Below are 13,162 nucleotides of genomic sequence, written 5' to 3'. Positions count from 1 at the left end.
AATAGCCAATCTTGCTAATTTTTTTTTAATTTTTGCATCTGAAACTTTCTTTTACGCTAATTCTTTTGTCTTATTTAATAACTTCTTCAAGAACGATGTAGCCCCAAAGTTAGTTTTTTAGGAGGATTATTTTCTTTGTGTGACCAATTGCAACATGCCTATTACCATACTTTGTGTTTCCTATGAATAAATTCAAACATTTTAAGAGTGGCTGATCTCTAGGAGATGAGGTATAGAGGTGTTCTATGAGGAAAGGGGACTGCGCTTTCTATCTAATCCACTGAACCAACAGGGCTAATTTGATAATAGGAATGATGTCTAGAATACTGTAGGAGAAACTAACACTGAGGGAGTTCAGCAATTCCATTCTTATATTGGCCCAGCTTCTGTCACTCTTTCAAGGAAGATAGAATTTTCCTGGGACATCTTGAAGCAGGAGTTTCTAATATATATAGCCACATTGTACAACAAAGCTGGTATCATCTGAGAAATTTAATTAATATATTTTTTAGAAGACACTTCATAGAATCAGAATCTCTTAAAGGTGAAGCTTAATATATAGGATTTTAAAAATAGCTGTGCCAAATAATGCTATAAAGAATTACAATTCATTATGCAGCACTTATGGCAGCAGCAGCAGTGTCACCTGAGAGCATATTAGAAGTGAAAGATTTCAGGTCCTACCCAACACTTACTGAGTCAGAATCTTGATGTTAACAAGCTCTCCGGGTCATTAGTATGCACATTAAAGTTTGAGAAGCACTGATCTTGATCCGATACAGTGTTTAATAAACCTGTGTGCACATAAATCAACTGGATAGCTTTCAAAAAGAATCATGCTGAAGTCTGCCCCCAGAGACTCTGGGGTAATTGTTTGAGGTAGAGTCCAGGCAGTCGTGTTTTTAAAAGCTCCTCAGCAGATACCCAGCTATGGCGAACGACAGGCAGCATCATGTGATAAGCAGCCAGTGGATATCAGAGCTCCCTGGCTGTGTTTGTTTCAACGCAAAGCCATTTTAGCATTGCGTTTGACTCTCTAGCAGAGAATAGGTTGAATGACTTATCACAAGGCTGTCAAACAGCAAAGTCCTATTGGGCCCCTGCTACTGGGATTATTTTTGGCTAGAGGAGAAGATAGCATCCAACAGCAAAGGTTGTCTCATATTCCCAGTGCTCTCCTGAGGGTTGATATCAGTGACCTTCAAAAGGCAGAGAAATAAATATTCAATTTTTAGCATTCGTGTTTCAGAATCCATTTTGATTCCATGATTCAACTTTGATGTGCCTGATATGTCATTTATTCCTTCAGTAATGACACTGTCAGATAGTCCTTTCCTTCCTCTCCAGGACTATCTTAAGTCACTTAGTAAAAAGAAATGCCATTGACTGAACTTTTTAGACTGCTTTACTCTTCAAATTCACGTTGGGTATGATTTCAAGAAGAGCAATACAACTTTGACGTTTGTTAGAAAACAGTATAAAATGAACTTTTCCATAATTATACAGATTTAGTCCCAGAAATATATAGTTGAAAGTCTTTCTCAGGTCAAACAAAGAATTACAAAATGTATAGCCCAAAATACCTGTTTTCAGTATCCCAAAGGAAAGGATACTTTTTCTTCCATGAATATCTGTGGCAATTATTGCTTGTACGCTTTGTTTGATTATAAATAGTGGAACAACTTGTAATATTTCTTTTAGGCAATTTTCAAGTTTTATATTACTTTTTACATGTTTATGTCATTTCTTGAAATAGATCATAATCTCAATTAAGGCAGAATATATATCTCATGTTTATTGGTACCCTCCCATTGCACAGGAATTCATTTATTAACATATCAGAATGTAAAATTTAACATGTTTGGACTATTTGGTTTTTATTATTTCTCCTCATGAAGATTTTCCCATTTTTCATACGTATATAAGTACAATGCTCTTTGAAAAGCATTAGTTATGTATATTAAAAAGTTCCATATGTAATGAACAAATTCTGGCTATTTTAACAAGAGCTCAAAGCTAGACTTTGGTGAAAAAAAATTGTATCTCTATCTTTTATTTTATTTTACTTTTTTAAATTTTACTTTAAGTTCTAGGATACATGTGCTGAACGTTCAAGTTTGTTACATAGGTATACATGTCCTATGGTGCTTCACCTATCAACTGGTTGTCTAGGTTTTAAGCCCCACATGCATTGGGTATTTGTCCTAAGTCTCTCCCTCCCCTTTCTCCCCATCCCCTGACAGATCCTAGTGTGCGATGTTCCCCTCCCTATTTTCGTGTGTTCTCATTGTTCAGCTTCCACTTATGAGTGAGAACATGCAGTGTTTGGTTTTTGGTTCCTGTGTTAGTTTGCTGAGGATAATGGTTTCCAGCTTCATCCATGTCCCTGCAAAGGACATGAACTCATCCTTTTTTATGGCTGCATAGTATTCCATGGTGTATATGTGCCACATTTTCTTTATCCAGTCTATCATTGATGGGCATTTGGGTTGGTCCCAAGTCTTTGCTATTGTCGATAGTGCTGTAATAAACATATGTGTGCATGTGTCTTTATAATAGTACAATTTATAATCCTTTAGGTATATACCCAGTAATGGGATTGTTGGATCAAATGATATTTCTGGTTCTAGATCCTTGAGGAATTGCCACACTGTCTTCCACAATGGTTGAAGTAATTTATACTCCTACCAACAGTGTGAAAGCATTCCTATTTCTCCACAGCCTTACCAGCATCTATTGTGTTAATGGTCGCCATTCTAACTGATGTGAGAAGGTATCTCATTGTAGTTTTGATATGCATTTCTCTATTGATCGTTGATGATGAGCTTTTTAACTGTATGTTTGTTGGCTGCATAAATGTCTTCTTTTGAGAAGTATCTGTTCATCCATCTTAACAGGAAATAGTCTATCTTGTCAGCATTCAGATGTGAGTTGAGGACAATGGACAGCCCTCCTCCTGAGAGATAACACTCCAATGACTCACTATTTAGAGTGTTCGGTCACTCTGAATACCTCTAAGTCACATTCTTCTTCATTTTATTTCTTCATAAAATGAAGACAGATTATATTGCAAAAACCTGTGCTTATTATTTTATTTTGCATGAAAAGCAATATAATACAAGGTACACTGCATTATGTTGAAGGGAGCACACATATTCTTCTTCCTCCAATCTTATAACATTGAAACCATTATATTTGGAATGATACAAATATGTATCAATTGATTCTTTAAGAGTTAGGTTGCTGTGGAATATATTTAGCATCAATTAGGTCAAATAATGTTCTTACTTCCTTTTTTCCCTTGAATTCTAATTATGGCACTGCATATATTTAGTGTTCAAAAACATCTCCTAATCAGTGACAGAAATTTTTTACACATAGGAATTCCATGTGGGAGAATTGGGGGAAAGAGATATCTAAATATGAATTTTAATCAAAGAATTCAGACTGGTGGCACAGTCCAGTAAACAGATGATTATAATGCAGTGTTGTGCAAAGGAAGTTAGAAAAGCTTTACAGAAAGGGCCTTTGGCATGAACCTTGAAAGGAAGAGAAGAGCAAACTAAGCAAATTATGCACAGACAGTTCAGAAACATCTTTGAATGTCTGCATGTACCAGAACATTAGACATTTTTGTGGCTAAAACATAGAGTGAATCTATGGCAAAGCTTAAAAAAGACTATAGAAAAAAATGAAGTGCTTGGGTACATGAAACAAGACTTTATATATGTCAAATTAAGTGTGAACTTAATTGTGCAGTGATTGGTTTGGCATTATTAGTACTTTAGTAGGGGGATGACACAATATAATTCGTAATTTTGAAGAAAATAACTTCAGCTACAATATGAAAGATGATTTGGAATGGGAAAAGCCAACTCAAATTAGATACTTCAGTAGTTCAGATAAGATATTTTATGTCCTGATGATATTGAAACACTAAGATTTGTTACGGATGAGGTTTCAAAAGAAGAGGAAGTAGAAAAATTGGGAAATTAATTTGAAAAAATTTGAGCAATTTACATGATTAAGCAAGTTAGTTGGACTGGAGAAAGATAAATGAGAATAAATGGCAGTTCATTTTATAACAAGTTGAGTTTAAAATGCTGATTTCTAATATTTAATAAGCAATAAAAGCTATGGACCTGCATCTTAGAGGAATAATCTTTATTAGATGTAGAAATTGGATTTTACATGCAGATTTTAGAGCAGAGCAGATTTTTCAGGAAGTGTAAAATGAGAATAGGAATGAATTTTCAATAAGTGGAAAACATAAAAAGAGAAGGAAAGCAAAGTTGGTAAGATAGGGTCAAATGAGAAGTAGGGTAGGAGTGTCTGAACAAAGAGGGACTGGCCAAATGCCTATAGAAATCAAATAGGGTGAGGATTGATAATGCCCACCAGACTTTGTACACTGATGAGTTTGACAGGAGCTGCTGCAGTGCTGCACTAGATTACAGGGAGACAATGTGAATTAGTGTATGGAGTGAATGGGGAAAAAGTGGTTTCCGCTAGTAACAGATGTTCAAAGCAGGCAACACAGGAAAGATAAAACAATTGGTTCCTTTAGAGAAGAAGGTTAATTTAGAGAAGATGTAGGGAGTGTTTAGCATGTTGGTTGTGGAAGAGAAAGAGCTGAGAGAGGATCTTAAAGACACAAATGGCGGGGGGCGGGGGGGGCGGGGTGCTTTCAAATGAGAAGAACAGGAGTGACATTAACCTTGAAATGCTCAGAGACTCTACTCCTTCATGACAGCAGGAAGATAATTAACAATAGATACAAATGCAGGTAAGTTGAAAAGTGAGAAGGATGAGAGTTTGGGAGATTCCATCCGATGGCCTCAAGTTGTTTGCTGTGATGAAGGCAGCATACTGTGTTTGCTAAAGGTAGAAGTTGCAGAGTCTGAGTAGCACTGAGAAGAGTGACGATGGCTTGGAACAGCTGTTTCAAAGAAAGTAAATGGGTACTGAACAGTGTTACAGATCTAGAAGAGGGGGGGCAGATCATAGATTTATAATACAAATTAACAGACTATTTAATTTTTTCAGCATCACCAGAAATTTCAGGAGGGGAAGTACAGAAAAACAAAGTGTTTGGGCTCATTTGTTCACACATTGTCAGCAAAGCTAGAGCCAAGAATAAAGGAAAAATGAGTTAAATATGCCAGTAAATGTCACCAAGATAGCCGAGTAGTTGAGATTTAAAAAGAAATAAAAAATTGGTAGGCTTTTAGCCTAGGAACAAATGGAGGTTCCGAGAAAAGTAAGACTATTTAGTGGAAAATACTGGATGAGAGAATTTTAAGAGGTTTTATCAGAGCAGGGATTTCAGAGAGATAAAGCTATGGTGTGATGAAGGGGAGAAGGAAAAAAATCAAGCAATTATGAAGTAAGTAATCAGGACACGATAGGCCCAAGGGTATAATTTTGAAATTGTCTGGTATGATAGCAATGTTCGGTTGAAGAGAAAGATAAAAGCAAGAGGTTGTGTAGTTTATGTATTATACATATATTTCATGATTAGAGGGCTGCCAGGAGACTCAAGTTATTTCTCCCATTGTCCTAGGGCTCTGAGGTATCCAGCTTTGAACTGGCCCATCAAGTATCTGAACTCTGTTCACAAACTGAGAAAATACTGGGCATATTGTTCAGGCTATTTACCATCTTAACTGGTATTAACCTAAAGTCTCACATTGTTTTTTTCTTTATACTTAAGCCATATAAGCATCTTCTTAACTTTCATCTCCTCCGTAAAGCTTTTCTTAATGTTCTTTATTGAAATTAATCTTTTTAATTTTTTCTATCCCTGCCATCTCTGTTATAACATTGCCTATATTCTTCCTGTATTCTGTTGATTTATAAGGAATATATGTTACTTGGGGACACTGCCTTATTTCCTTAACTGTATCACTGGCATATTGTCTTGCAAATCTGGGTATTCAATAAATGCTCTGTGAATTTAAGTGGTCATTATCCCCTCATTCTGAATTAGGTCATAAGATGTATTGACTATCATATAGTAAGGTCTGAGAGTTACTGAGGAGTAGGTTTGTGTGACGGGAGTTAGGAACGAATGGTCCAGCACTTGAAAAATTTCCCTTTAGAGTTGTGAATTGAGGAGGCATATAAAAACACTGAGGACTGGGTATCTGGAGTAGTAGAAAGAAGCAGGAGAGATGAATGTTGAAAATCTTTGCCTATTTATAATTTTGAGTAGGGAAAAACTCTGTCTACCATTAGTTTCTATATGTGTTTATGAATTCATTGGAATTGCTTAGAGAGAAGAAATTATGACTCTGTGTACATGTGCTCTTGAGTGTGTGGGAGAGAAAGACAGGGAAATCTCCCCAGAGTTTTGGTCTTTATTGTTTATTGTTAATTACTTTCCAAAATCTCCCAAGTGTTTATTGTAATTTTCCATTCCTATCTCCACTTACCTCACCCCTACCAAATTTCAGCTATTGATCTTAAGCCCATCCCTAGACCTTAATAACATTTATTTTTTTAAAATCGCCCCTTCATCTTTTTTTTTTTTTTTTTAAGGTTAGGGTCACTTTAATCAAGTTGTGGCCACGGGAAATAAATCTTGTAACTCTCCCCTAGTTTGAGGTCAGTTAAGTGTCATGGGCCTCTTTAAGCAGTTGATGGGCACAGTCCACCAATATGAATGATTCCTTTGACACTGGACAACAGGGTTACAGCAGCCATTAATCTGCAGTTTTCTGAGAGTCTCTGCCTAGAATGTAATTTCTTGGATACCTCTGTGAACTTGACAGAGACTTCACCTACTAAGGGGTCATATATTAACAAATCAGGAAAAAAAAAAAAAATTGCTGTCTCATAGTTACACTTTGGTTGTTTTTACAGCTTATATTAAAATTTCAATATTATTATCTGTAATTTTATAGCAGATTTTATACTAAAATGTATATTTGCACTATGATTACCCCATTGATAGAAAGAAATCTTATATTTTAAAACCCATCAGAAATTTCCAGACATAGTCTCTAAGTAAATGGAAATGGTTAATTTATGATAGCTGGCTTAAAATTATACCCTAAGTTTAAAAGCATGTATCTGTACCATTACTTTAATATAGTTTGATAGCAAACACTTAGAGATTTAAAAATTTGGGTTTGCTATATCATCTTGAAAATGATTATTAAATGAATTGTCTATCTACCTATGTATCTGTCTATCTATCTATCTATATTTCTGTCCTATCTACCAGAAAAATTACTGTATTTGAGGTGTTCTGGCAAAGATAAATGGAACACAATTTCTGGCCTCAAAGAACAGAATACTTAGAACTAAGTCAAGGGGTACAGAATACACTGCACAATCTGTTTTTCTTTGCTCTTGCTTTAAAGGAAACTATATTTGTGACAAATATGTGATCCTATACTGGCTTCTTTTTAACACAGGTCTTAGGGTTCATGCAACCAAATCCATACCTGAATTATGTCAATGTGTCAGGGTAGACCTCTTATAACATTACTTTCCCTGTCCCCTTGTCATAAGATATACTTAGTCTGAATATTTTGGACCCTTTCCTGTCTAAGTTTCCTTAATGCCATTCTTTCTTTCACATACTCCATCCCTCTTTCTGCTTAAAGTCCCTACCTCTGTTTTTCTATTTTTTCTCTTTGTAAAAAAAAAAAAAAAAAAAAAAAAAAAATTAAATCAGTTGGAAAATGGTTCTAATTTTAATCTTACATGTGGAAGGAGCCATCGCATTGCTGAAAAGATTTTATTGTTTGTGTTGTTTTGTTTTTTAATGCTGAAAATTTTGAAGGCATTTTAAGTGTACAAAACAGGAGAATGGTATATCCATTTGAGATGGAAGTATTATTTCTAGCTCTCAGACTCATAATGTGGACAAGAGTAATGCATGTAATTTATCTTATATGATGTCTGTATAAAGGTATCACAACACATTTTATTGTCACTATTATTTTTGTTACAGACTCCCAACTGCCAAATTCAAATTCAACTTGTCCCATACATTTAATAATGTATTGGGAGGGTCCTCTGGATTTACCTGATTTTCTTCCACTAACACAAGCCCAATATAGGCAGCATCATTTGTGTAGATTAAAGCCACAGGTACCTTTAGTTCTTTTCTTTCTTTGTTCTAAGTTATTCTTCAACTCCTGCCAAGCAAATCTTCTGAAAGATTCCTTTTCAGAGAAGTGGCATGTCTATATAAAGTAAGTGTTAATAATCATAGTAGATATTTTAAATTAAAAGTGTCATAGCTTCTTATAATACATTTGAAATATATGGAATGAGTAAACCAGAACGATGACCTTAAACCTATTTATTTGCTTTAGCAACTCCACCTACCTCTTTTTCCTGACCTCTCAGCTCACATACAAAGAACTTATTCATCCTTCCACTGGATCCTTTGACTTCTCTAATTCCATTATCTAATGTTGGGGGACTGTACATTATAAGTGTACATTGCAGAATAAATTAATCTTAGACACATTAGCCAGAAAAACAGTGGATATATTTCAGCACTTTTCTGATAATATACATGCTCATTCTCATTTACATTTTTCAGGAAGGAATAATGATTTATTTTCTAAGAATTTGTGATATGGATTTTTAATTCCAGCATGAAATAGATAAAGGTATTGCATTTTACAGTCTACACAGAAACAGGAATTTAATGTGTGTGAACAGTCTGCTCATTTACTAGAATAATATATCCTAAATGGCGTCAATGTGTTCATAGACAGTGAACACTGAAAGCAGTAATTGGAAAAATCCATCACCAGTCCAAATATTCCTGCAGTCTTGGATTGGAGTCTGGTGATCTTCCTAAATTTTTTGTTTTAGTCAGGTTACAGTATGCTAGAATTATTGACTAGCATTCTAAGAAGTGTAACCTATAAAATACAAAAGATATAGATGGACTCATAGTTTAGTTAAATTAAACAAAATTATTAGAATTAACTAAATTCACTCTTTTGTAAGTATCACATTATTCATCTAAAAACTGCTTCTGGGTGAGTAACATTACAGTACTGTCATGGTAGAAATTTGAATTTCTACCTACATAATAACTAAACATATTCTAACGTTGACTGCATATGTAATAATTATGAAACGTTTAAGTAACTGTAATAAACAATTATTTTATTTTAGAGTGAATCAACATTTTTATTACAGTGACTTAAACTTATCAAAACCATTAACATCATGGACAATTAATTATACTAGCTAGATAATGCTAGCTGTTGTAATAGAGAAGAGCTCAAAATTCATGACTTGACACAAAGGATTTTATCTTGCTCATTAAAACACCAAAATGGCTACCCTTAATAGTAAAGGCTTATGTTTCATTCAGCATTGCATAGAACTGGGCTGAAAAGGCTCTGCCATCTTCAACATGTGACTATCAGTGTTGCAGTAGAGCTCATGAGAATATTGCAACTCTTAAGGTATCTATGAGACACTGTGAAAACCCTGCATATTTACAGAGCAACTGGCAGATTCAGTGCAAAATTTCTGGCTTCAACCTTGATCTGAAAAGTGCTTGGCAAGCATGCTGAGCCTTGATGGTGATTGGGATCCTGCTGGTATTTTTGCTACCATTGGCATGAAATGTATAAAGTGCACAGAAGTGTTGAGATGTTGAGATGTAGAAGATGTTAATGACTATCAGTGGAGATATATATATATATACACACACACACACATAAATATATATATACACGTATATATATATACACGTATATATATATATATATATATATCCACTGATAGAGTGAAACTACATCTCAAATATATATATACACACACACATAAATATATATACATATTTGTATGTATTTATGTGTGTATATATACACAAATACTATATATACGCATATATATACACACATATATTTTTATATATATTTATGTGTGTGTATATATAATTTGAGACATAGTTTCACTCTTGTCACCCAGGCTGTAGTATAGTGGGACAATCTCAGCTCACTGCAGCCTCTGCCTCCCAGGTTCAAACGATTCTCCTGCCTCAGCCTCCCAAAAACCTGGGATTACAGTCACCCACCACCAGGTCCAGCTAATTTTTTGTATTTGTAGTAGAGACAGAGTTTCGCCGTTTTGGGCAGGCTGGTCTCAAATTCCTGACCTCAGGTAATCTGCCCACCTCGGCCTCCCAAAGTGCTGGGATTATAGGTGTGAGCCACTGCACCTGGCCCCAGTGGAGATATATTTTTATTGTATTTTAGTTGTCACAACATAATAAGACAGTAGAATTATTCAACGGTTCTATGAATTAATGATCCCCAGTCAATGCCAGGTATGAATTTTGTTAAGCTTTCTTTATTGTGGTAGCCACTGCTTCTTACTGTCTTCCAAGAGGGAGATGTTCTCTGCTGTTCCCAACCACACCCCTCCACACACAAAACTGTGTACTCAAATCCTCTATCCAAAATCTGTACCTTATAATGGAAAATACACATATAAACACAGAAGAACAGAGCAAAAAGTCCGGTTAGAAATACTAGAAAATAGACACAGAAATACCAGTTGGACAACCAGGAGGAAAGAGCATGGAGGATTTTATGATCCAAGTTTTCAAGAGGTGCTTATCGCTTTTGCTCACCTTGTTTTGGGTAGGATAGTCATATGAACATAACTAACTGCAAGAGAAGCTAGGAAATGGAGGTTAATTGTGTGACCATGAAGAAGAGGCAGTCAGTTTCATGAGTAGTTAGAATCTCTGCCATACAAGCCATCAATAGAAACTCAATAGTGGCAAATTCATATTTATCACTTTTAGTTATTGTATTTGTATAACTGTTTGTATATGTATACAGAAATGTCATAATTGAGGCTTTTATAAGCAAATAAATAAAATATATTGAAGCCTAAAAAAATAAGTATTGAAGCAATAAGATTAGGAATTGAGGCCAGGCACAGTGACTCATACCTGTCATCACAGCATTTTAGGAGGCCAAGGTGGGTGGATCATGAGGTCAGGATTTCGAGTCAGCCTGACCAACATGGTGAAACCCTATCTCTACTAAAAACACAAAAATTAGCCAGGCGTAGTGACAAGCACTTCTAATCCCAACTACTCAGGAGGCTGAGTTTGCAGTGGGCCGAGATCATGCCAATGCATGCCAGCCTGGGTGACAGAGTGAGACTCCATTAAAAAAAAAAAAAAAAAAAGATTAGGAATGTAGTTGTAATACACTTTCTCTTTAAATTCTATAATGTTTCTTAATTGTATTTAAGCAAAACACATGCAACAAAAATTTTTGCTACATATTTGAAATAGATTTTGCTTTCTTCTAGAATATTTTATTGTACTTAATCATGAATAAAAATGTAGAGTTAATGGTAACATCTAATATTAATTCATCTCTTATTATGTGCCAGTCTCTATTCTACATGCTGTATATGTCTAGTTTATTTAATCCTTATTATAGTCATTTGAAGTAGGTACTGTTTTTTATGTACATTTTACAGATGGGATAAATGAACTCAAATAACTTAAGTAATTGTCTATAACATGGTAGAGCTGAGTTTCACTCACAGGGATTCTAGATTCAGAGCTTGAGCCACTTAATCAGTCTGAGAGAAAAGATGTAATCCAAAGAACCCTAGGCTTGGCTTCCTAAGGTGCTTTGTAAAACTATGTTCTTTTAATAAAGTTTTATATGTAAGAGATGGTGAAACTTCAACATATGCTGTTTATATTTACACACATACATCTTCAAGTTCATTTTGATAATTCAAGTGGGTGTGATGCTGAATTTAATATAAACTCCTTAAAGGGTCAAAAGCATGTATTTCTCACTTAATATTCTATAGGGATATAAATTTATCACTACTGAATACCAGTTTAGATTTTTAATTATTACATTGTACAACACTTCATCATTTCTATCTCTACTATCTCCTACCAGCATTATTCTTTCCTTTATTAGCTCTTACATATTTACATTTTATTCTGTCAAATGTAGAGTATTTGTTAAATCATTTTTATATAATTGCTGGACTTGCTGGACTTACTGGATACTATACTGCTGTAATCCAATGAAAAGGCTGTCTTTATTGTTCCTAGCATCTCTTTTCCAACAGAGAAGATAACCAAGTCCCAAGCCTAAAGCCATTGTAAATATAGCTGGTCTTTAATAGATTCATTGCCTTATTCCTATATGGATATAATATGTGTGAGTTATTTAATGGAGTAAGTTTTTGTGAATTCTTATTCTGGGCAAGACACTGTACTAAATATTTGGATTGATTAGCTCATTTAATTATCAAGAAAGCTGTATGTGTTGGGACTGTTTTTATTTTTATATGAGGAAATTAAGTATTAAAGTACTTAAATAACAGAATCAGGTAGTTAGTGAAGGAGTGTGACTCCAGAAGCAACTTTTAACTGCTCTGCTAGCTCACTTCTGTGACCTACACTTAAATTATGTGTTGTCCCAAGGTCAATGCATCTTTTTATATTAATTTCTCTAGGATGCATAATTGAATACATATCAGTTCTTTTTGAAAACCTTGCTCACCTTACTGTTCAGTGAGTGTGGTGGGGCTTAGGTGGTTGAGAGAATAATTATATGGATCATGAGAGGGAATATTGAGTACTTACCATGTGCTAGCCTCTGGGCTAAACACTTCCTTTAAAATATGACATATAAATCTTCACAGTTCTTGAGTGGTGTTATCACTCTTTTACAGATGAGGAAACTGAATTTTGAGGAGAATTAATAACTTCTATTTGATCACTAAGCTGTTAAGTGCAATGCTGTGATACAAACTTAGGTTTAGCCCCAAAATATAGATTATTGCAATTAAACTAAGAATCTTCCTTAAAATTAAGCACATAATAAATATATTTTTAATCTAAAATACCTAATTTTATCATCACTCAATAAATACATTAAGCACCTAATAAATACGTTATTTTACCTAAAATACCTAATTTTATTATCACTGAAGCAGTGATAATCCCAACTTATCAAGGTAGTATGGAATATTAACATAGAGATGAGGTACAATTAAAAATTACCTATAATAAATGCTGGGGCCAGTATCAAAACCCAGATCTGTTTGTCTGCAGAGCCTACATCTTCCCCAAACCATATTTCCTTGAGGCCCTCTACCCAGAATCACCATTACCATATTC

The sequence above is a fragment of the Rhinopithecus bieti genome, unplaced genomic scaffold, assembly GCF_001698545.2.
Source record: "Rhinopithecus bieti isolate Rb0 unplaced genomic scaffold, ASM169854v2 scaffold_2572, whole genome shotgun sequence".
NCBI classification, from domain to species: Eukaryota; Metazoa; Chordata; class Mammalia; order Primates; family Cercopithecidae; genus Rhinopithecus; species Rhinopithecus bieti.
Note: the sequence above shows the minus strand (reverse complement) of the source record.